This window comes from Lactuca virosa, chromosome 3, assembly GCF_052849685.1.
Source record: "Lactuca virosa cultivar CGN04683 chromosome 3, Lactuca_virosa_CGN04683_v6, whole genome shotgun sequence".
NCBI lineage: Eukaryota > Viridiplantae > Streptophyta > Magnoliopsida > Asterales > Asteraceae > Lactuca > Lactuca virosa.
This window is the reverse complement of record NC_136428.1, coordinates 428,579,719-428,605,718: the sequence shown is the minus strand read 5'-3', so window position 1 is coordinate 428,605,718 and position 26,000 is coordinate 428,579,719. Positions and strand designations below refer to the sequence as shown.

The window sequence follows — 26,000 nt, the reverse complement described above, 5'->3', positions numbered from 1 at the left end:
CTTGAGCTCGAGAAAGGTCCGGACGTCGAGATGCGACCCTGTTCACATAATCTTCCCACAAAGGATCATTAGTGCATGGTCGTCCTGTACGCCTTCCGGGTATCAGACCAGTTGTGGCATCCGAAGTTGGAGAGACTGCTCCTCCTTCCGGATGGTTGGGTTCCGGAACAATGGTTCCGGAGTGTGTGCGTGTGGAAGAGATAATGGGAATATTAAATTTGACACGTGGGTGTATTCCAGGGGGCTGCAAGGAACTTTGTTCAACACTGGCATCACCCTTTTGGGAGGGTGAGGGTGGAATATGTGGAGACTCCCCGTGAGTGTGTGCTTGTGATGATGAAACATTGAGGGGTACCTCAGACGAGTGGGTAGGAGAGGTGTGCGGACGGCCAGAATCAGCCGGAATGTCATGGATGCCCTCCTGTTGAGAGGGGGAACTGACTTTGGATTTCTTTTTGGCCTTAGGCTTGGTAGGAGAAGCCTTTCGTTTGGCTGGTTGCTTGACTTTGGGTCCGGACTTAACATGAATGGCCTCTTCCGGAGTAGGCTCAACAAAGACTGGGGCAGGTTGTGTTGGGTCGAACACAACCGAAGTCTCAATATGTTGTTTTAAATAGGGAGAGTCAGAAGGAATGATGGCTAACATATTGTCTGGAAGACGTCTGACCGGACCAAAAGATGATTGGTCCGGAATTCTATATGCCTTAACGAGTTTAAAAGAGACACATACCTCCGGAGGAATGGTGCTAACCGGAATGGGTACGTTGAGTTCCTTGAAGATTTCTTCAATCGTCAGAGCCCAAAATCTAGGGCTCAAAATCTTGTTCGACTTCCTTTTGATGGCGAACTTGCAGAAGTCTTGCCACAGACTTCCGGAAGATCTACGACATTGTTGCGTCCGGAGTAGATGCTGAAGACTACATTCATCCAATCTTTGCTCAAAGTATCAGTACCGCCATGTTTGCCAGATAACCCTCGGATGATAAGATGCATAATAACGGTCCACAGGCCAGAAACAACGGTTTTCTTGAAATCCTTTGCTCTATAGTCTTGCGTGTACCCAATAAAGTTCAGAAACGTCTGAAACTCTTCATTCGTTGGTTCAACAACTTCAAAGCCAGTAGGATTTGGTGTAATTCCAATCGCCTTTAGGAATGTCGATTTGTAGACAGGAATGGTGCGATCACCAATAATGGTGGTTAACAGAACACCATCTTCGAGTTTGATGCTAGTGAATGCACGATGAAGATGAGAGAGTGGGAGTGGAGGATCAGGGGTTTGGTAAGTGGAATGGAGAGAGGATGATTTGCTAGGAACTCAATCATTATCCTGATTAATTCATCGTAGTCAAGAGGGTTTAAGGAGAACAGTTGACTTGTGTCCCTAGGAAAGGGTTCTTGATCGGCAGATGAGGATGAGCCCTTTGATCCTTTAGATGATTTCTTTCTGGCGATGGATTTCTTGGGAGGTGGTGTAGATTGAGTTGGGTTCTTTGAAGACTCCATTGATGAAGAATGAAGGAAGCTTGATGAACACGAAGAACAGTGAGAGATGTTTGGAGATTTGAGAGTTAAGAGAGCATAAAGAGGTAAAAGGGAATGTGAAAGAGTATTTATAGGTAGGGAAAGATGGGTCGGGTCGAAAAAGGTAATTATGAGGGTCCGAGATCCATCAGGTCGCATTTAATGTTTGGGAGTGAGATTAGACAGGTGAGGTGAAAGGGCAAGGCAATTTGGCTAAAAAAAAGGAGAATGTAACCGTCAATTCGAGTTCCAGTTTAGAGGGCGTGCAATCGTGTCACGCAAATCGAGGAAGATTGGATAAGGATCTTCCTGAAAAGTAACCGTTGAGAAAACTGTTTCGCCTTATTACCTTTTGGTATTCCGGAAGAGTTGTTCCGGACAGTGCATGATCCGGAGGGTAAAAGTTGTGTTCCGGAACATATATGATTGACAAAAAAAATTTCCGAATCAAATTTTGAGAATTCCGGAGCATTTTTGAAAATTTCGGAGCACTTTTGAAAATTCCGGAGCACATTTGAAAATCCGGAGCAAATTTGAAAATCCGGAGCACTTTTAAAATTCCGGAGCAAATTTGAAAATTTCGGAGCATTTTTGAAAATTTCGGAGCAAATTTGAAAATCCGGAGCAAATTTGAAAATCCGGAGCACTTTTAAAATTCCGGAGCAAATTTGAAAATTCCGGAGCATTTTGGAATTCTGGAGCATTTTGAAATTCCGGAGCATTTTGAAAATTCCCTTTCCGGAATTCCTTTCTGAAGTGAGTTCCAAAATAAAGATTGGGATGATGGTTGATCTTGATAGTCGTGATGAAGAGAATGAACTGTACAGCTTAAAAACTCAAGGGATAATTAGTAATAGAGACAGGTAAAATGATCCTATGTATTTAGAGGGAAAATAGTTCCGAAGCAAAAATAATTGAGTTCAGATCAAAATTTTCTTCTGAATACTTCTATCAAAGAGAACATATCTCCTGAAAGAATTGAGGATCAGGCATCATCATACCCATTTTGTTCAGAAAACCATTAAATTTGGTTTCGTCTAATGCCTTAGTAAAAACATCAGCAATTTCATCGTCAGATGGAACAAAAATAAGTTCAATGTTGCCATTTAGAACATGATCTTTAATAAAATGGTATCGGATGTCAATGTGCTTCGTCATAGAGTGCTGAATTGGATTGTGAGAGATTACAATGGCACTTTGAGAGTCACAGTAGATAGGAATGCTTTGAAATCGGTAACCATAATCCAAGAGTTGAGATTTCATCCAAAGAACTTGAGAGGTACAGCTGGCAGCAGCAATGTATTCAGCTTCAGCTGTGGAGAGAGCAATGCAGTTCTGTTTCTTGCATGACCAACTGACTAATTGACCACCTAGGAATTGACATCCTCCTGATGTACTTTTCCTATCGAGTTGAAGACCACCATAGTTTGAATCAGAGTAAGCTTGCAGAAGGAAACTTTCATTTGTTGGATACCAGATTCCGAGGCTCTTTGTACCTTTGAGGTATCGGAATATTTGTTTCACAGCCAGAAGATGAGACATCTTCGGATTGACTTGAAATCTGGCATATAAACATGTTGAGAACATAATATCCGGGCGACTTGCAGTGAGATAGAGTAAGGATCCAATCATTCTACGATACTTCTTTTCATCAACGGAAACACTCGAAGGGTCGACAAAGATTTTGTGTCCGAAGCCCATAGGTACCTTGGCTGAGGCACAGGTGTCCATTGAGTATTTCTTGAGAAGTTCAGAAATATACTTCTCTTGGTGAATGAAAATACCTTTGTTAGTCTGTTTGACTTGAAGGCCAAGAAAGAAGCTTAATTCTTGATTCATGCTCATTTGGAATCGACTGACCATAAGTTTGGCAAAATCAGCAACCATAGATGAATCCGTAGATCCAAAAATGATGTCGCCCACATAAATTTGTACCAGCATGAGATGTTTTCCATTTGATCTTCAGAATAGAGTGGGATCAAGTATTCCTCTTTGAAAACCTGAGCGTTTGAGAAAATCGGTGAGAGTCTCGTACCAAGCCCGAGGAGCTTGCTTGAGTCCGTAGACAACCTTTCGGAGTTTATAACAGTAGTTTGGAAAGGAAAGATTAATAAATCCGGGGGGGCTGTTGAAGATATACTTCAGTGTCAAGTTCACCATTAAGAAAGGCACTCTTAACATCAATTTGTCAAACTTTGAAGCCTTTGTGAGCAACATAAGCAAGAAAGATTCTGATAGCTTCAAGTCGTGCAACAGGAGCAAATGTCTCGTCGTAGTCAAGACCTTCAATTTGAGTGAAACCTTTAGCTACCAATCTTGCCTTATTGTGGATGATAACTCCTACATCGTCTAGCTTGTTGCGAAATACCCATCTTGTACCGACAATTGGGTGATGTTGAGGAGGAGGTACGAGAGTCCAGACTTCATTTCGGTCAAATTCTGCTAGTTCTTCTTGCATGGCTGTAATTCAATCAGCATGCTCTAATGCTTCATTGATGGATTTGGGTTCAACCATGGATATGAATGCTGAAAAATGACATTCATTTCGGATGTTGATAGCTGAGCGAGTTTGTACACCAACATTCGGATTGCCTATCACTTGGTTCGGAGGATGATCCTTCGTCCAAACATGCAATCGAGGGAGTTCTTGTGTAGCCGAAGATCCTACATCAACAGTGGAATTGATATGCTCCCCCTGAATGATTTTAATATTGGGATGATGCTCCCCCTGAACTTCTGAACCGGAGAGGTTGACATCATCATTAGAAGGAAACTCAAAGACATTTTCGTTTTCATCACAATTGAGAGGATTAGAGTCATCGAAATCGGCAGCTGCATCTTGGAAGCCATCCACATTTGATTCAAGAAAGGGATTTGCATTATTCTCCCCCTCAACCTGAGAAGGTTGAAACGGTTCGGAATCAAATGGAGGGAGGCTCAGAAGTGGACCAGAGAGGTTGTGAGAAACTGGGGCTTCCGAAGGAGGAATTGGAATTAGAGATGGTCTTGATCGAGATTCTGAATCAAGAGCGGTTTCGGAAGGACCAAAGAGGGTTTCAAAGTCAACCTCAAGAATGGTTTGAGGGTTCGGACATCCTGGCGGAGGAGCATCAGACTCCATGATGTGAGTTGTGATGTGAGTGGGGCCAGAATTCCGAACGAAGTTGTCATCAAAGGTAATATCAAAACTTTCTTCCAGAACACGAGTTCTTCGGTTGAGAACTCTGTAAGCCTTTGATTTGGAAGAGTACCCAAGAAAGATGGCTTCATAAGCTTTAGGTTGGAACATTGTAAGCTGATCACGGTTGTTTTTGATGAAGCATCTACATCCGAAGACATGCAAGAATGAGATTGTTGGCTTTCGACCATTCATTGCTTCGTATGGTGTGATGTTGAGGCGTCGATTGATGATACTTTGATTTTGAGTGAAGCAGGCAGTGGATACAGCTTCAGCCCAAAGATAGAGTGGTAAGTTTGCATAGTTCAGCATTGATCGAGCGGCTTCAACAAATGTTCTATTGCGTCTTTCAACTACACTGTTTTGTTGTGGAGTGTAGGGAGCTGAGAAGTTGTGATCAATTCCTTTTTCTGTGAGAAATTTCTCAATGGTGGAATTAACAAATTCCGAACCATTATCACTTCAGATTCTCCTGACTGGGAGTTTGATAAGAACTTCTATTCCTTTGATAAAATTGATGAGCTCAGAGGCTGTTTCCGATTTCAGCCTTAGGAAGAAAACCCAGGTGAACCTTGTAAAGTCATCAACAATCACTAGAATGTATTTCTTATGATGAAAACTTTCTACAGTGGATGGTCCACAAAGATCAATGTGTAGAAGTTCCAATGGTTCCGAGATGGACTTTTCTATGATAACGGGATGACCCTTCTTCGATTGCTTACCAGACTCACACGCAACACATACATGATCATTTTCGAACTTGAGAAGAGGTAAACCTCTTACCATTTCGCCTGATACAAGATCATTCATGTACCGAAAGTTCAGATGAGCGAGCCTTCGGTGCCATAACCAAATGACGTCAGGAACAGCTTTGGAGAGAAGGCAAAGTTGCGGTTTGCCAATAATCATGTTGATGTCAAGCGGGTACATGTTCTTGTTGAGAAGTGACTTTATCAAACATTCTTTTCGGTCTTCAGTCATCAAATAGCTATACTTTTTCCAAAATTCCACACGTCGACTTGAGTTAGTGAGCTGAGCAACACTAATCAAATTATGTTTCAAATCAGCTACATAAGCAACATGTGAAATAGAGAAGTTTCCATTGGTGAGAGTTCCATAACCACAAATTTGAGAATTGGAGTTGTTGCGATATGTCACGTAACCAGCATTTGGAGAAAGCTTTAAATCTCGCAGAAAATCCTTCTGCCCCGTCATGTGCATGGAGCAAGCACTATCAATATACCATATTGTTTCTTGCTCCGAAGCACAAAGTGCCTGCAAAATTAGTGAGCAATGGAGTTTTTAGGCTCCGAGTTAGACTTTGGGACGTAGGCATGGGCTTTGGACTTTGATTGTGACTTAGGAATAGCTTTGTGTTTCTGAGTGATATTACTGGAATTCTTTGGAAACAGACAGAATGCTAATGTCTTTTCATCTATCCAGTAGTCATATTCAACTACTGGTGGGTTTGGAGCTGACTTCTCCGGACCTTTGGTAACCGAAGAATTGACAATTTTTGTTACCTCTGGGATTGTTGTTTTGTTAACAGATGTTTTGATTTTCCACACAAGATTTTTGTTTGAATATTTTGAACCAGTGGTTTTTGTACTTGTGGATTTGTTTGATGACACATTGTTTCTCGGTTTAAAAATTGTGCCATCAGATTTTGCAATAAAGACAGATGAAACATTTCGAGGTGCCGGCGAAGTATTTCGGATGGTTTTGACATTGACATTAACATGAGCTTGAGGTGATTTGGAGTTAAGGACTTCCTTAGGTTCCAGACGAACAAGAGGTTCGGAAGGTCTTTTTAGGATCCTAGTGGGAACAAAAGAATTTTGACTATGAGTGGAGACATGAGAATTCCGGGATGAATTTGGTTTAGAGTTAGCAAGGAACCTGGAATTTTGTCTAGTCTTAACTTCCTTTTTGTAAGCATTTCTAGCTTCTACCTTGGGATCTACAACATCTTTCCTATTCAACATTGGTTTTCTCTTAGGATGAGGAGAGGATCTAGAAGTTTGTCCTTTGGATGGATTTGTAAACTCAGGAGTAATGGGAACCAATTTGGTCTTTGAAAGAACTAAGGAGTCTGATTCACATGAATCAGAGGACACATGGCTTGAGACTTCAACTTTATCATCTGAAGATGCCCATACAAATTTCGAGGCATTGATTTCAGTTGTTTCCGGAATAATTTCCTCAATCACAAAGTTGTTTACGTGATTACTTTTAGGAACATAGTCTATACAATTTGGAAGACTATAATTATATTTCGTGGTCCGATTCAGGTCCAGGTTTATCAGAGGCGGAAGAGGCGTGGAATCAGGACACTTGACAACTATTGGATGGAACTCAGGAATTAGGGACTCAAAAGGTCTTTTAGCCTCCAGAAGGAGTGACAAGGGAGAAACAGGGGTGTCCGGATATTTGATGTTCGGAACTTCTCCCATGAATGTCAAATTTTGCAATTCCTTCAGGGGACTAACAATTGGTTTCGGAAACTCGCTTCCGAGACCAGGAGCGTTGGACCATGGATGACGAAAATTATGAGTCATCCGAATGTCAGCTTCAAGCATGTCTACCGAGTTATGCAAAGCATCTATTTTAGCATTGAGACGTTTGTTATCCGAAATCAAAATATTTCGTTCAGAATAAGTGATTTCACATTTATCTTTCAAAATGATACATTCATCTTTTGACATTACAACTTCATGTTCTAGAGACTCGATTTTCAATTTCTTATCCTCAAAACGTAATCTAAGACGACTTAGTTCACAGTCCTTCTTCTCACTGGCTTCTATGGCAGACTCATAGGCTTTATAGATGGTGTTCATATCTGTTTGGATCTGGGTCAGATAAGGTTCACATAAAGTCAAATCAAAATTATTATCAGAGATCATGGATTCTACCTGCTGAACGATGCTTCGACCTGGTAGATCGTTAATGTCCATGTAGCAGTAGTGAGGTTCAGCAACATCATCTTCATCTTCGGACCCAGAAGACCAATAACCTTCATCACATTCAATTGTTTGTCTTGCCATCAAACACATGTTTCTTCCAGTCACCAAATCTTCATCATCTCCGGATGACCAATATCTTTCGACATCTCTTCAGCCATTTCTTGTACTCTTCGTACATAATAAGCTGAGTCCTTGACTTTTGGTTTTTGTGGAGCATCAGCTAGACAATCTTTGGCAAAGTGGTTAGCATGACCACATTTATGACACAAGATCTTTGGTTTGTCTGATTTGGAATTTTGAGAAGATTCCGGAGTGGAGTTTGGTTTAGTGAGGTTAGGCTTGTATGCAGGAGGATTTTCAGAGGTTTGTTTTGGTTCCGGAGTGGAATATGGTTGAGGATGGGTTTGGTGAGGAGCATTGAATCTGTTTTGGTATGGTTTGTAAGAGGGATTAAAAGGACGTTTGTATTTCATTGAGAGTATGGCAAACTCTTGTTGGAAACGGAGTTCGGAATCCAAGGTTTCGGAATCATCGTCAGGGTAGATGTGTGTGGGTAAGGAGGTTAAGGATGACTGAGTTAATGGAATAGTGGGTTTGTAAGGTTCCGGAGCAGGTGAGTTCGTAATGGTTGATTCAAAAGAACTGACGAGAGCAAGTGGTCCTCCGGAAAGTTCTAATATGGTTTCAGCAACGTTTGATTCATGTCCTTAAAGTTCATCAAAATTTTGATAGAGTTTCAATTTTTTTAAAGAACCATTGCTTTGAAGGCAGGATTTTACATTTCCCCATCCTTTACCAAGGCTGTTAATGAACTTGAGATTATACTCGAGAGGAGTTCGAACAATCCCATGAGCAGTCATGTTATTCACAACGATTCGATATCGGTTGGAGGCTGAGGCTACAGATTCACCTGGAGTAGTGGTGAAGGTGTCAAAGTCATTGACAACCGAGGTGAGGCGCTTGTCCTTCATATTTTTGGAACCTTCAATCAGATCCTAAAGAGTGTCCCAAATTTCTTTGGCTGATTTGCATAGCTTGATGTGCTCAAAGAGTGATGGAGGAACACCAAACACCATTTCTGAGAAGGCAACTTGATCTGTCACACCCTAAAACCGGAACGGCGGAAACGTTCTGGGGTGGAGGACGTCATGTCAACTATCACAACATATGAAATATAGTCAATCAAGTACAACAACGATTGCATTAATAGTAATAATTTTACATAGGTTACATTTAGCAACAACATCAAAAGTAAATATAGAAGATAACATAAGATGCAGCTCGGTACAAGGCTGTCTTCACAAAAGCTCCCGGAGTGTACCTGTCTACTGACGGCCTGAGAATACAAGTTATTTTGAAAGAGAGTATCAGCATTTTAATGCTGGTGAGTTCATAAGTATTTTAATGACATTGATATAAATACATGTTATTCATCGAAATAGTCTCATTTAAGGATGGTGATTAAAGTTTACAGAGTATTAGAATTTCCCTCAGAAAATCCTATATTTTCTAATAAAAGTAGCTTTCTACCAAAACTCGACTGTTTTATGTTTTAAGGAGTATTTTCCCTCAAAAGTATCTTATCATTATCAAAATATAGTTTATACTTTAATGAATATGTGAGAAGATCACAAGCAAAAGTAATAGGGAAAATAATGCTTTACGTCAGCAATGATGTTGCCGTTTATAAAGAAATAAAATACAGACTCCAGGTAGTATTAAATAAACAATACCTCTCGGAGAGTCTAAATGAATGAAATGTAGACTCCAGGTGGTATTAAATGAACAATACACCTCGGAGAGTCTAATGAATGAAATGTAGACTCCAGGTGGTATTAAATGAACAATACACCTCGGAGAGTCTAGAATAGCCTTTAATCATAAGTAGGTTAGTTTAAAGGTTTAAAATGTGGCCTAGTGTATAACTAGGAAAATATATTATGAGGGTTTTATATGTAGAACAATACCGTGATAACACTTATTACGTTAAAGCCATGAATTATAAGGTAAATGTAAAGATACTCGTAACCATACTGATTGACGGATGTAAACACGACGACCTGCTGGCGTTGAAATGAATGTGACATTTGTCACCCCTTGGCTTGGTCGGTCGGGACTGTAGCTAGCAGTCAGGATGTGGGATGGTCTGTCCCGTATAGATCTATACACACAATGCCCGCTCTCCCTCCAGGAGACTCTGGTTACCACTCGACAACGGTGAAATCCACGTCATGAGGATGTATCTCGTGTTTTGATTTCTATATACCTTTCTTTTCACTAAAAGTATAAGTTTTTAGAATATAGATATAACTAAGTTCTCCTTCATGAAAGTTATGGTTGGTTTCTAAACTATACCTATTATAGTTTACTTGAGAGGTTATCTAGGTACCTTTGCTACCCAAAGGTGTTGAACTGGAGTAAGAATTTTAATATCTAACCAGATATCCATAATATATAACTAGGACTTCAACGACACTCGGACAGATAACTGGATGCTCTAAGTCCACAACCAAACAAGGAACAGGAAATAAAGCGGGCTATCAGGCCTAAGTCCTTCAAACCCTACTTATATAACTATATCTATATAGACATGAATCTAACAAGAGTATAAGTTTAAAAGACTTTTATAAAAGTTTAGTAAATTAAAAAGAGATTTTTGTATTTTAAAAGAGACTTGAAAACAAGATTTGAAAACCTTTAGCTGAATAAAACAGTTTAACATGCAAAAATCTATTTGCCTGACGGTTATTAATCACATGTGATTGATATAATAACTTGTCAGTTCAACTTGTATTCCCCCCCCATAAACGCATTTAAAATCATTTCAAAGGTTGATTAAGGGGTATGAACTCACCTGTAGTGGGTGATTCGGATGGACGGATGGTATAGGATGCTAAGTGTCAAGTGACGACTTGAACACACACGCGGATCCTATTGAACATGTAATGATACATTTATGAATCTAATTAGTCAATTAACAACTAATTTAGCAAGTAAAGACATCCTAATACATGGAAACACTTTGTTTCAAGTGCTAGGAGTACTAAAGGGTTGCATCTAAAGAGAGTATGGCCTCACATTGGAGTTTACTCCCCATATGGTAGCACCATATGGGTTTACGGTTCTTGGACCATTTCTCCCATGAGTTTACGGCCGTAAACTTATGGTAATGGTACCATTGGGTGTTTTAAGGTCTTATACCACACAAGGAAGTAAGCTAAACTCGAATCCAAGGCTTAGGAAGTGACTGGGGCTCGAAATGGCCTTTCTTTGGAGTTTACGGTCCTTGGACCACTCCTTGGGAGTTTACGGTCGTAAACCCATGAGTTTACGGCCGTAAACTCTTGGTCACTTCTACATTTTCGTGTTTTGGGGTTTCTAGTTCATGCATGCAAGGTTCTAGTCCTTTATACAAGCCATAGAAGGTGTTAGGGGCATCAAAACACCACTTGGTGGTGTTTACGGTTCAAGGATATCCCTTGACCGTAAACCCAAGTGTTCTTGGGGGTTTTTGATGTTCTTCCATAGTTTAGCAAGTATACTAAGTAATTAACTAGTTAGGAGGAGTGCACTTACTTATAGGAAGCTTGTAAGAGTGTTTAAGGGCCAAAAACACTAGTGTGTGTTCTTGGTGTTCTTGGTGTTTTTGATGAACACTTGAAGATCTAAGAAAAGAGGAGATTTCCATGGATGAAATCGAGTATAAACACTAGATAAAGTGTTATATGAACGAATGAAATACTTACATTTTTGGAGGATTTGAAGAAATGTGATATGATACTTGAGAGAGAATCTTGGGTGTTCTTGAGTTAGGAAGTGAAAAGTGAAAGAATGAAGGGTAAACTCATGCTATATGCATGAGTTCATGGTCAAAGGGAGTTTACGGCCCAAACTCCCCTTGTTTGGCCGTAAACACCTAGTTAAGGTGTTAATTGTTTATTTGTTACACAACACTCCTAACGGATACTTCAATTTATTTGTTCGTTTGACGAAAAATTAAAATAAAACACCCAAACAAACTTAAAACCGGCCAAAAATGTACTGGGATGAATTTGACTATTATTAGATGTGCTTGACTGCGGAGTTTATACAAAATGAAAATTTCGGGTTGTCACATCATCCCCCCGTTAGAGGGAATTTCGTCCCGAAATTAGAGTTCAATCACACGCGCAGTTACAGTTTAGCGAAGCAAAAGATGAAGATACTTTAGTTCCATCTGGTCCTCTCGTTCCCAAGTGAATTCAGGTCTTCGCTCGGCGTTCCAGCGAACCTTCACTATCATGATACGGCTTTGCTTTGTTCGCTTGACCTCTCGGTCCATGATCTCTACAGGTTCCTACACGGAGTTGGGGCTCTCATTGATTTCGATCTCAATGAGTGGGATTTCGAGAGTCACGTCGGACAAGCACTTTTTCAAGTTTGAGACGTGGATGGATTTGGGTGGAATTTATGAAATCCTTAAGTAGTTGAGGTCTGACGGAGGTTGGACCAGTTCTTATCAAGGATCTCGGATGGTCCTAAATTCTTGGGAAGATAGAACGTTTCAGTACTTAGAACATAATGTACTTCCATGGTTAGAGCATCACTTGGCGTGATCGCCATTTTGAAGTTCCAAAAGTTCTCTCTTACTGGGAGTGTAGTCGTCTTGATGGGTTCTCAGAAGGCTCAGGTTGTTTTCGGATTCATATCTCGTAATGATTGGCTTTCGGAGGTTTTCTGGATCATTGGAAGTGTTTACTATATGCTGGCACCTATTGGTTACGTGGCATCTATCTCGACCTAGTGCAACATGGACCTGCACTTCTGACTCTCGAGGTGTTCCTAACGGAACATCTCAAGGTTAGTATGATATAGGGTTTTACCAGGCGATGCTTAGAAAATTTCAATTTTCATCATCGTCTAATAGATGCTTTCACAGCATGATCCCTAATCGGAGAGAAATATTCTCTCACTTGATTCGCTGTTTCGTGGATAGCAGTCTCTGATCGGGGCTAGCTTCGCCCTTAGAGATTCTCTGAAGTGATTGACTATTTCAGGAGGTGGTTCTACTCTCTCCTTAGAGATAGTATTCTTTGGGACACCTAATAGTCTAACAAATCTCTATGACATGCTCCACTCTCCATTGTGTCTGCTCCCTCCAGTTCGCAGGAAGCGCGGGTTCTTGCATAACCCTTCGACTAACACCTAAACTGGCGTTGCGTCCATATTTCCCTTATGACTTGCGTTATAAAGCTTGACGCAAATTACCGTCTACTTTGCTCAAGTATTATGTCGCGGAGGTAATCATGTGGTTCTCAGCATTCTAGTATTAACTATGGAGAATGCGATCTATCGTCTATAGGGCGCTGGTGACTTTTCTCGCATGAGGGGGGCACTATCTCATCCGTTTACCGTCCTAGGCACTTATCGTCTGTATCTGGATGGACGAAGTGCCTAAGTAGTGCGAGTATCCCTTGCAACTACTCTTCCGGTGTTACTGAGTTTCTCTATCTAGATTAAATCTAGATAGAAATGGATTCTGCTATCCAGAATCTCTAATTTCTTCATCCATTCTTCTCAGAGTTTAAAGCAATCTGTCACAGCTTTTCAGGTTTCTTGGCTCACTGCCGAGGTGTTTAATTTGCGGATTTAAGCGTGAATGGATGGTCGTAGTCAATGCCTTTGACTCTTACGACTTGAGTTACTTTTTCCTAACTGAGAGTGTCAGCTACTGAGAGTGTCAGCTACTATGTAGACTTAACCGGGATGACAACAAATTTTGAATTTGTAGTCATGTTAGTAGCTCAACCCACAATGGTTCTTTTGAATTCGGCTCCTTCCCTATGGGATAGAATAAAGGGTCTTATTATAAGGTTCGTGGTAGACCTCATACTCGGCTCAATCACTATTACTCCGTGTATGCAAGTCGTATATAATTAAGATTGTCGGGATGTTCAGATGTGTGGCCCCACCCCAAACCCACAACCAAACAAGGAACATGGAGTAGGGAGGAAGCACCCATCTTAAATCTTATCGATCTAAATTATATACCACCCTAATGCATATACTCAGTAGTAGTAAGTTAATGTCATGAGTTCTTTCTCTTGATTCACGAACCTGGTTGTGCGGTGCAAATGGTCTTTCTGGGGGATCTACTGAGTAGGCCTCGAGCGGTTATTGTCTTCCGGAATATCTATAGTGCCTTTCGCTTTAGGTTTTAAAGTCTAACGGGGTTGGTTAACAGCGCGTGGTACCCCTCTCCTGGGTACTTCTGAAGGTTGGATGAAAGAGACGACTGACGGTTCGCATTAGGTTTTCTTATTAGGTTCGAAAGAACCTTTATTTGACGCTTAGGATAAGGTAAAAGTCCTTTTTACAGAGCACTAGGAATTTTCACATGGTCGCATCAATTCGAACCATGGCTGACGGTAGTGTCGAAATTAGCAAACATCGACAAGATATAGAATGAAGATTGATAGGACCATGTGCTGAACAGGGCATACAAGTTCCTAGCATCTCGGGCTTCGTCCACGGTATTACTATCGTGGATACTTGGACCGACATGAGTGACGCTGAACTCTAGGGGTCCTGATGTTTTGGAATAATGTACTTTTCATGAATGGATTCCTCACGAGGCCTCTCTATAACCGCCTAGTATACACTAGTCATGTATAATTAAGATTAAAAGGACTGTTGACTGAGCGACTCCGCCCTAAATCCACAACCAAACAAGGAACAGGAGATAAGGCAGCATCACTCACTCGAGGTCTATCAATCTTAATTATAAATGGCCTTAACGTATATACTAAGCCATCATAGCTTTACCTGATGGGTTTTCAAGTTTTATAACAGTGCTGCGACTTTCGCCTTAACGAGGGAGTAATTACAATTAGAATTGATTAATTAAAGTTTTCGGTTAGCTACTTAGGATTGAGAAACGTACCAACATTCTACCGGGCTCCTTGATGTTCCTTTAGGCACTAGGGTTAAACTCCTCCTGCGCCCTTGTCATTTCTTTCAGTTGGGCAGTCCCTCTTGAAGTGCCCAATTTCACCACATAGGTGGCGTATTGGACTGGTCCCAACATTGGTGGTTGATGTAATAAAATCAACCGGAGTTCTGCAGTTGCGAGCGGTATGCCCCTTCATGTTGCACCTAACACAAAGGAGTTCTCGACAGACTCCATAATGATGGTAGTCACACTTGCTGCAGGGGGGAAGGTTTCCTAGGTATGGTCTTCTTGGTGTCGAGGCAGAAGGGTTGACAGAGGCATTGACCACTTCAGCTCGTTGTTCTTCGGAAGGTCCTTGAGTTGAGGTACTTCCCTCCTCGTTCTCAAACTTCCTCTTCAGTGGGTTAGGTTGGAGTTCTTGGGTGGCTTTACACACCGGTGCTGGTTGCTGCTGTCCATTGCTATGATCGGGATTCCCGATAAGGCTCCTGCTAACATTGGCATTGTTAGCGTTCAGGTGAGCCATGACAGCTGCTACGGCTGCTGAAACTGCAGCTTGAAACGTAGCTTCATCGATTTGAAGAATCGGTGTCTTATCAGCGGGTTGGTTACGTTTCTTTGGAGGCATGGTTTTTCCTACACGAAAAGGAACACAAGCTGATGAGAAACGATGGTTAACCCTAGACGTATCTTTCTTCACTATGATAGGCATAAATTTTTCCCGCGCCTTGATTTATGGTTATATGAGCGTCGACCTACGTCCTTATGATGCAGTCTGGGTAACAGAGTAGGAGTAAGTGTATCGGAAAGCCATAAAATGGGTGTCATTCCTACTAAGTTATCTTTATATTGGAGAGGTTCACTCTCCGGCTTTGAAAAAAATTTGAGAGAAGTTCGGAATGAAGATTACGGAAGAAAATGCTCATGAAAACTTATGGCTAAACACTCTCAATCGAGGTCTTGTGATCCGATCTATTTATATTAATCGCGACGGGAAAGAAGATTTGCCTAGCAAGTGTGAGTAGTGTAATCACTAACTCACTAAATTGTATTATTTTATGGATTAATAATGTGACGTTAAAGAGGTAGAAACACTTCTCGGGTTCCATGCATTGGCTCCCTCTGTCCACCTCTTATCCCTGACTGGAACAAGCGTTGGTTTCCTCCGGGTATCTATATAGGGTTCTCTGCTCTCGTAGACATATTGAATTTCTGCTCCGCCTTACTTCTGATTCTGATTTTGAGTGTCATCTCTTCATAATGGATGACTGGAATCTCAGAAGTTCATGCGAATTCCCCACCGATGTCCCTAAAAGGTATAGGCACATGGTGATTTCAATAGCCTCATCACTGTTCGTTTACTTCCTACTTGGAAATCTTTCTCAATGAACCTCTTCTGGGTCTTTATCGACTCCTCTGCTGATTACTGAAGTGGATAAGGTTTCCTAAAGGGGTTTGTGCGAGAATGGGAATGTCTAAAGAATCTTAAGAGATTATTAAAACATTTTACTGGGTGATCCATATCGAGTCCGGCTACAATTACATAGTGTACACAAATCATATATAACTTAGATCTGATAGGCCTTCGAATATGTGATACTACCCTATATCCACATCCAAACAAGGAAAAGGAAGTAGAGCGAAACCACATATTCTTAGCCTATGAGATCCTCACTATACATAACCTTGGGAGTATACACTCTGTAATCATAGGTCTATCAATAAGGATCTCTTTTAGTTTTCATGCAAGGTTATTTATGGTTCCTAAAATACCCCTATGGTATTTTAATTACATGTTTGATTCTTAACTTCTGAACATACTTTTGGGTTTATTGTGAGTCTTTAAGTATCCTAAAATACTCCTATAGTATTTTAAACTTTATGTTTGGCTCTAGCATTCCTATTTGGTAAGTTTCAGATTCATTGCAACACCCCATCACCCCCAAGCACACGTTAGTCGCATCTCGAATAAATGTAGTTGATCAGGTTACATTTATTCCAGCTTACGATTACATAACTACCTAGGTTTGACGGTAATGCTCAACATCCAAAGACTTTTATTCTTATTCTTCTTGTGATACTTGTTTGGGTTTTTATATTCTGGATGTTCTTATACTTTTGTAAAATATGGTTATATTTTAAAATATAATTCTTGGTCAGAGTGTTTTTATCCCATTGTATTTATAGGTTGTATATCTTTTATGATTTGATATACTGAGCCCACTATAAACAATGCTCTGATACCAATCTATCACACCCCAAAACAAGAACGGCGGAAACGTTCTAGGGTGGAGGACGTCATGTCAAGTATCACAACATATGCAGTATAATAAATCAAGTACAACAACCATTGCATTAATAGTAATAATTTTACATAGGTTACATTTAGCAACAACATCAAAAGTAAATATAGAAGATAACATAAGATGCAGCTCGGTACAAGGCTGTCTTCACAAAAGCTCCCGGAGTGTACCTGTCTACCGACGACCTGAGAATACAAGTTATTTTGGAAGAGAGTATCAACATTTTTATGCTGGTGAGTTCATAAGTATTTTAATGACATTGATATAAATACATGTTATTCATCGAAATAGTCTCATTTAAGGATGGTGATTAAAGTTTACAGAGTATTAGAATTTCCCTCAGAAAATCCTATATTTTCTAATAAAAGTAGCTTTCTACCAAAACTCGACTGTTTTATGTTTTAAGGAGTATTTTCCCTCAAAAGTATCTTATCATTATCAAAATATAGTTTATACTTTAATGAATATGTGAGAAGATCACAAGCAAAAGTAATAGGGAAAATAATGCTTTACTTCAGCAATGATGTTGCCGTTTAAAAAGAAATAAAATACAGACTCCAGGTAGTATTAAATGAACAATACCCCTCGGAGAGTCTAAATGAATGAAATGTAGACTCCAGGTGGTATTAAATGAACAATACACCTCGGAGAGTCTAAATGAATGAAATGTAGACTCCAGGTGGTATTAAATGAACAATACACCTCGGAGAGTCTAGAATAGCCTTTAATCCTAAGTAGGTTAGTTTAAAGGTTTAAAATGTGGCCTAGTGTATAACTAGGAAAATATATTATGACTGTTTTATATGTAGAATAATACCGTGATAACACTTATTACCTTAAAGCCATGAATTATAAGGTAAATGTAAAGATACTCGTAACCATACTGATTGACGGATGTAAACACGACGACCTGCTGGCGTCGAAATGAATGTGACATTTGTCACCCCTTGGCTTGGTCGGCCGGGACTGTAGCTAGCAGTCAGGATGTGGGATGGTCTGTCCCGTATAGATCTATACACATAATGCCCGCTCTCCCTCCAGGAGACTCTGGTTACCACTCGACAACGGTGAAATCCGCGTCATGAGGATGTATCTCGTGTTTTGATTTCTATATACCTTTCTTTTCACTAAAAGTATAAGTTTTTAGAATATGGATATAACTAAGTTCTCCTTCATGAAAGTTATGGTTGGTTTCTAAACTATTCCTATTATAGTTTACTTGAGAGGTTATCTAGGTACCTTTGCTACCCAAAGGTGTTGAACTGGAGTAAGAATTTTAATATCTAACCAGATATACATAATATATAACTAGGACTTCAACGACACTCGGAAAGATAACTGGATGCTCTAAGTCCACAACCAAACAAGGAACAGGAAATAAAGCGGGCTATCAGTCCTAAGTCCTTCAAACCCTACTTATATAACTATATCTATATAGACATGAATCTAACAAGAGTATAAGTTTAAAAGACTTTGATAAAATTTTAATAAATTAAAAAGAGATTTTTTTATTTTAAAAGAGACTTGAAAACAAGATTTGAAAACCTTTAGCTGAATAAAACAGTTTAACATGAAAAAATCTATTTGCCTGACGGTTATTAATCACATGTGATTGATATAATAACTTGTCAGTTCAACTTGTATTCCCCCCCCCCCCATAAAAGCATTTAAAATCATTTCAAAGGTTGATTAAGGGGTATGAACTCACCTGTAGTGGGTGATTCGGATGGACGGATGGTATAGGATGCTAAGTGTCAAGTGAGGACTTGAACACACACGCGGATCCTATTGAACATGTAATGATACATTTATGAATCTAATTAGTCAATTAACAACTAATTTAGCAAGTAAAGACATCCTAATACATGGAAACACTTTGTTTCAAGTGCTAGGAGTACTAAAGGGTTGCATCTAAAGAGAGTATGGCCTCACATTGGAGTTTACTAACCATATGGTAGCACCATACGGGTTTACGGTTCTTGGACCATTTCTCCGATGAGTTTACGGTCGTAAACTCATGGTAATGGTACCATTGGGTGTTTTAAGGTCTTATACCACACAAGGAAGTAAGCTAAACTCGAATCCAAGGCTTACGAAGTGACTGGGGCTCGAAATGGCCTTTCTTTGGAGTTTACGGTCCTTGGACCACTCCTTGGGAGTTTACGGTCGTAAACCCATGAGTTTACAGCCGTAAACTCTTGGTCACTTCTACATTTTTGTGTTTTGGGGTTTCTAGTTAATACATGCAAGGTTCTAGTCCTTTATACAAGCCATAGAAGGTGTTAGGGGCATCAAAACACCATTTGGTGGTGTTTACGGTTCAAGGATATCCCTTGACCGTAAACCCAAGTGTTCTTGGGGGTTTTTGATGTTCTTCCATAGTTTAGCAAGTATACTAAGCAATTAACTAGTTAGGAGGAGTGCACTTACTTATAGGAAGCTTGTAAGAGTGTTTAAGTGCCAAAAACACTAGTGTGTGTTCTTGGTGTTCTTGGTGTTTTTGATGAACACTTGAAGATCTAAGAAAAGAGGCGATTTCCATGGATGAAATTGAGTATAAACACTAGATAATGTGTTATATGAACGAACCAAGGAAGGAAATACTTACATTTTTGGAGGATTTGAAGAAATGTGATATGATACTTGAGAGAGAATCTTGGGTGTTCTTGAGTTAGGAAGTGAAAAGTGAAAGAATGAAGGGTAAACTCATGCTATATGCATGAGTTCATGGTCAAAGGGAGTTTACGGCCCAAACTCCCCTTGTTTGGCCGTAAACACCTAGTTAAGGTGTTAATTGTTTATTTGCTACACAACACTCCTAACGGATACTTCCATTTATTTGTTCGTTTGATGAAAAATTAAAATAAAACACCCAAACGAACTTAAAACCGGCCAAAAATGTACTGGGATGAATTTGACTATTATTAGATGTGCTTGACTGCGGAGTTTATACAAAATGAAAATTTCGGGTTGTCACATCATCCCCCCGTTAGAGGGAATTTCGTCCCGAAATTAGAGTTCAAGCACACGCGCAGTTACAGTTTAGCGAAGCAAAAGATGAAGATACTTTAGTTCCATCTGGCCCTCTCGCTCCCAAGTGAATTCAGGTCTTCGCTCGGCGTTCCAGCGAACCTTCACTATCGTGATACGGCTTTGCTTTGTTCGCTTGACCTCTCGGTCCATGATCTCTACAGGTTCCTACACGGAGTTGGGGCTCTCATTGATTTCGATCTCGATGAGTGGGATTTCGAGAGTCACGTCGGACAAGCACTTTTTCAAGTTTGAGACGTGGGTGGATTTGGGTGGAATTTATGAAATCCTTAAGTAGTTGAGGTCTGACGGAGGTTGGACCAGTTCTTATCAAGGATCTCGGATGGTCCTAAATTCTTGGGAAGATAGAACGTTTCAGTACTTAGAACATAATGTAGGGCCATTCTAACTTTCCAATGATCATATTCTTCCACAACTAGCAATGGGGCACGTGTAGGGCCACCCTCGCTATTTGCGTTTTTCATTGAAATCATTTGCTGAGAATTTGAGACAGCCATTGAAGTCAAGATATCTTCAAGCTTAAGTGGTATATAGAAGAACTTTTATCCTTAACACAAAAATGGTTGAAATACCAAGGTAAATTCAAACCAATTATAATTTGTTCTTATGGATTCAAAGGACAACCACTCGAGCTCTGATACCAATTGTGAGAACAAGATCTATGCGCAGGGACAAGGTTTGAAAACTCAAACCTTGAGTGAATGCTTGAGATCAATGTCTGCTTCATAATGGATATTCAAGTCTAGACTGGAAAGACCAGTCAAGTCTTAGATGATCAGTTCAACAAATGATCAAGACATTAATTGAGAACAACTAGATAATGATCATGGTAAAGTTAATAAATGAAGAACAAGAAGAATGTTTTTAATGTGATAAGAGTAAATGCCAAAAGTAAGTGAAAGATTCGTAGTTGACTTGTATTGAAAGTTCCTATTTATTGGAGAGAATGTTACAACGAATTAACCCAGATGTTTACATAGGACCGGACAAAAGACACAATTCTGACATTCTGATTGTCCAAAATCAACTTTAGACTAAGTCCTATGAAACGTTACATCACATACAAGACAAAAGTAATAAATGCACTAAAGACAGAATGACTTCATTCCGGACAAGCATTGTTCCGGAGATGAAGGTTGATCCGGATCATCATACATTCCGGACTTCAGGATCAGCTCCGGAATGTGTTCCTCGTCAAAATACTTCACTCTCCTTTTCTCCAGCTCCGGACAAGTTCCGGATCACATTTCCTTTTAGAACCAACACACTTCGGAATATGTACTTAGGATTGCTAGAGGTTCACTTTCATGTTCCAACAAACATTACTCCTAACTTCATAATATTTAGGCAGTATAACAGCTATAACTTGAAGTAAAACCAGGTTTTATCTTGACATAAAACCAATAATAGCAACATACTTTATAAATTAACATATAGAACTTCCGAATATAACTTCGGAACTATATCGCACACAACATATATATAGAATCCTAAGTATAACTCAAGATCTACATTAGTATAATAACATGCTAACAAGTTGATAATAGTTGTATATATTCAAAATATTATATTTAGAACAACTATACCCCGGTTATTATAATTGTCTATGTTGATACTAATATACTATCGTATAGACGTAATAGTAACGTATATACAATATTAAGCATGCGTTTTCCCCTGAAATATTAGAAAGTGGGGCCGTGAAACTCACCCTAGTAGCGTGATTTTATGTAATCTAAGCAGAAACGTTCAGCGTACGAGGTCGTCGGGGATCGGGATGCAAGATGGCTTCAACAAAGGAGAGAGAAGAAAGACGTTTAGGTGTAAGAATGGCTGAAGGTAGACCTACTATTTATAGGAAGGTTTTTGGCCTCTCACGTCGTGAGCCATATAGTCTCACGTCGTGAGCCATGACTGGTCACCCCGTAGACTTGCCATTTGCGTCCCTAGCTTCGGAAGGTGGCCATTTGACTCCTCACGTCGTGAGATATCCTTGCTCACGTCATGTGTTTGGATCTTATCCCCTCGTAGCCTCGTCACACACCTTCTAGATTTTGAGATGTGGCAAAATGACTCCTCACGTCGTGAGTTTTTGTGCTCACGTCGTGAGCTCAGTCAGATTAGGGTTTCTGACAGCTGAATCTTCGGAAGGTCGTAACTTTCACATACGAACTCTATTTTTGACGTTCTTTATATGCACGCGTAGGTATTTATAAGTACTAAAACTATATTTTAGACTCCAATAGGTAATTCTAAGTCTATTTTAAATTCCAATTATTATAGAGATTTATAGTGGTCAGTTTATCATAACTTCTTCATGCGAAGTCAGATTCAGACGTTCTCTATATTTTTGGAATCGTATGGACGTATACTTTGAGTTGTATCATAAAGAAAGTTCATATTTGTATTAGAATTTATCATGAACTACATAGCACTCTTATCACATTACTAGTTTAACAAAATCACATTACATGATTGGCATAATCACATGTGATTGACTATTGACCTATTTTGACTGGTGTTACACACTGTCCCCTTGGCTTATGAGTTCTCGCTCTTAGAAAACCCCTTTCCTCGCAAAAAAGACAACATTGTCACTCGGTCTATAGAAGAGATATCCAAAGGACTTCAGCGGTGTAACACCAGTCAAAATAGGTCAATACACAATCACATATGATTATGCCAATCATGTAATGTGATTTTGTTAAACTAGTAATGTGATAAGAGTGATATGTAGTTCATGATAAATTCTAATACAAATATGAACTTTCTTTATGATATAACTCAAAGTATACGTCCATACGATTCCAAAAATATAGAGAACGTCTAAATCCGACTTCGCATGAAGAAGTTATGACAAACCGAACACAATAAATCTCTATAATAATAGGAATAAAATATAGACTTATAATTAGATATTGGAGTCTAAAAGAGAGTTGTAGTACTCGTAAATACCTATGTGTGGATATAAAGAACGTCAAAAACGGAGTTCGTATGCAAAAGTTACGACCTTCCGAAGATACAGCTATCAGAAACCCTAATCTGACTGAACTCACGAGGTGAGCATAGATATTAACGAGGTGAGGAGTCATTTATCCACATCTTGGAATCTAGACGGTGTACCGAGGCTGCGAGGGGATAAGATCCAAACTCACGACGTGAGCAGGGATTGATTCACGTCGTGAGGAGTCAAAGGGACACCATCCGAAGCTAAGGACGCAAATGGCAAGTCTACGAGATGATCATGCTTGACTCACGACGTGAGTCTTATAAAACTCACAACGTGAGGGTCCAAAATCCTTCCTATAAATAGTAGGTCCGACTTCAGCTATTCCTACACCTGAAGTTCTTCCCTTTCTCTCGTTTGCTGAAGCCCTCTTGCATCCCGAGCCCCGACGACCTCGTACCGCTGACCGTTTCTGCTTCGATTAGTATCAACGTAGATAGTTATAATAACAGGGATATAGTTGTTCTAAATGTAATATTTTGAATATATACAACTATATCAACTTGTTAGCATGTTATTATACTAATGTAGATCTTGAGTTATACTTATGATTCTATATATATGTTGTGTACGAAATAGTTATGAAGTTATATTCGGAAGTTCTATATGTTAATTTATAAAGTATGTTGCTATTATTGGTTTTATGATAAGATAAAACTTGGTATGCTATATGTTGTTATTGTTAGTTTTATGACAAGATAAAACTTTGTATGTTATATGTTGTTGTTGTTATTGGTTTTATGTCAAGATAAAACCTGGTTTTACTTTAAGTTATAGTTGTTATACTGCCTAAATGTTATGAAGTTAGGAATACTGTTTAAAAGCATAGTCTAGTACGGTGTTGTTCTCATGGAAATCATGAGTGTTGTTTCTCATGGAAATCATGAGTGTGTTATTTCTCATGGAAATCATGAGTGTGTTTTATCAGAGGTATTATGTCATAGCAACGGTTACAGGCACATGGTAGCAAATTGTTAGAAACATTATACTTTGTCGTATACAAGTATTAATGTTAAGTATAAGTTTCCCCCTACTTATACCTTAGGCTCAAGGAATGTTTAGGTGTAACACTTAATTGATAAGTAAACTATTATACCTAATATACATACTAAATGTTGGTGAGTCAAAATGATACTTTCAAAACTATACTTTTGAACGTGGAAAATGTATTATTTTTATATGGAGTCAAAACCTGTGGACTCACCAACTTTATGTTGACGTATTTTAAAATGCATGTGTTTTCAGGAACTTGAAAAGCTAGTATGTATTCGAACAGGAAATGTTTTACTATTACATTTCTGTTCATTAAGAAGTATGCCATAGTCGGATATTATGTAATAGGCTCTAGAAAAACAGTTAAGTAACTTTCAATTATCAATAAAGGTATGTATTTTCTTTAGTACTGTTCAATGTATGTTATATAACTGTGATACGAAGAATGACGTTACACCACCCGGTGTTTCCGCCGATGGCTGGGGGTGTGACAGAATTGGTATTAGAGCTATTAACTATAGTGAACTAGTACTTTCTTAGGAAAGCATGTCTATAGTTTAGGGCTTACTCTATTAGGTTTAGGTATATCCCTTAGCCTACAATAAAAAGTATTATTAATTATTCTACCGAAGGACTACTTATGGGAGCGGTGACAAGGATAGACACGTCGATTTGGGTTGTTGGATTCCAGAACGGCTATATGCTAAAATGATCCTGCCCTTTCGACTGTCCTGACTGGCCGGGGCCTTATCAGATAGACCTGAAGTAACAAACAATAGTTAAAGGGTGAATACAATAAATAAGAATATAGAGTCATATATAAAGACTCAGACCCACGATGAGAATACACCTTAATACCCGGAATGTTTTTGATCTCAAGGATTTAGATCAAATATTCCAACTAAAGTTTATATGTGCGTATATCCTATCACAATTAGGTGTAGGTGCGCAACTACATTTTATTATGATCAGATCATATGAACTATTTAATTTGGGTGTAATATTTGATAGACTAAACTGTTGGTGATCCAAAATGTATAGGAATTCGACATGGCACATTCAGGAGAACGGATAATCATCAAGGATACGGATGAAGAAGAGGAAGTTTCATTCCCCATGATGGTAGGTGATCCTTACTACCCTCTAAATCCAACCACCTTTCATCCAATACCATCTGACGATGGAGCACCTTTACCCTCCAACGAATGGGAAGAGTGTGAACTAATGGAAGAAAGCGAATTAATGGAGGAGACAGAATCGGTGGCATCATCTTTACCACTAATGAACACTCTTTACCGTTAAGTTCCAGAAGGAGCAAAAATGAAACGCACGACACGTAAATCCATACCGATATGGAAAAGGATTAAGAAGAATCAGAAGGCGACATCTTCAGGAAGTCATAGAGTTCAAGATGAACCTGCACGGATCGCACAAACCGCTGATAGGTGGGTGGTAGAAGAAAGATCTGCTAAGATGTATGAGACTGGTCAATCATCTCGACCGCATCTCCCACATTCTTCTGAAGTTAACACTTTATCTCAATTGTTTGAGAAAAGTGTGAAAATTGAAGATAAGATGGAATTTGTCGAAGGAAGGGCTACTCATCTCTCTGGAAGAGTACGAAGGCTAGAAGGACAAAGGACACGAGATCAGGAATCGGTGATGGATGTCCATCATCGTATAAATTTCGCTTATAACGACATGATTACTCATGATACAAGGATTGCAGAGTTAGAGCTCTACAATCAAACCTCAAGAAATGAAGAACGCACGGGAAGTCTTGAGCAAAGAACTCAAGCACTTGAGGAGCAAGTGGTTAATGTCACTGACGTGTTAGGTCATCACTTAGGTTTCTGGTAGATAAGTTAAAACTAGTGGTTGTGTAAATACGAAAATCAGACTAGTTAAGGCAAGAAGAGTAAAGTTTATAGCAAGGATGTAGAAAACCTTGCAAATTTTGCAATGTTTATAGAAACTTTTCTCTTATAAGCTTAAATAAACTGATGTAACCGCTAGTAATAATATAAAGCATATATTACAGTAATCATTGT

The 26,000-nt window shown here is 39.4% G+C and overlaps 1 pseudogene; it reads left to right on the top strand.

Moving 5' to 3' along the window:
- The first annotated feature begins 2,306 nt into the window (after positions 1 to 2,306).
- The window catches only part of LOC145165073 (transcription factor bHLH27-like), a 35,332-nt pseudogene continuing 11,638 nt past the window's right edge, over positions 2,307 to 26,000 (top strand).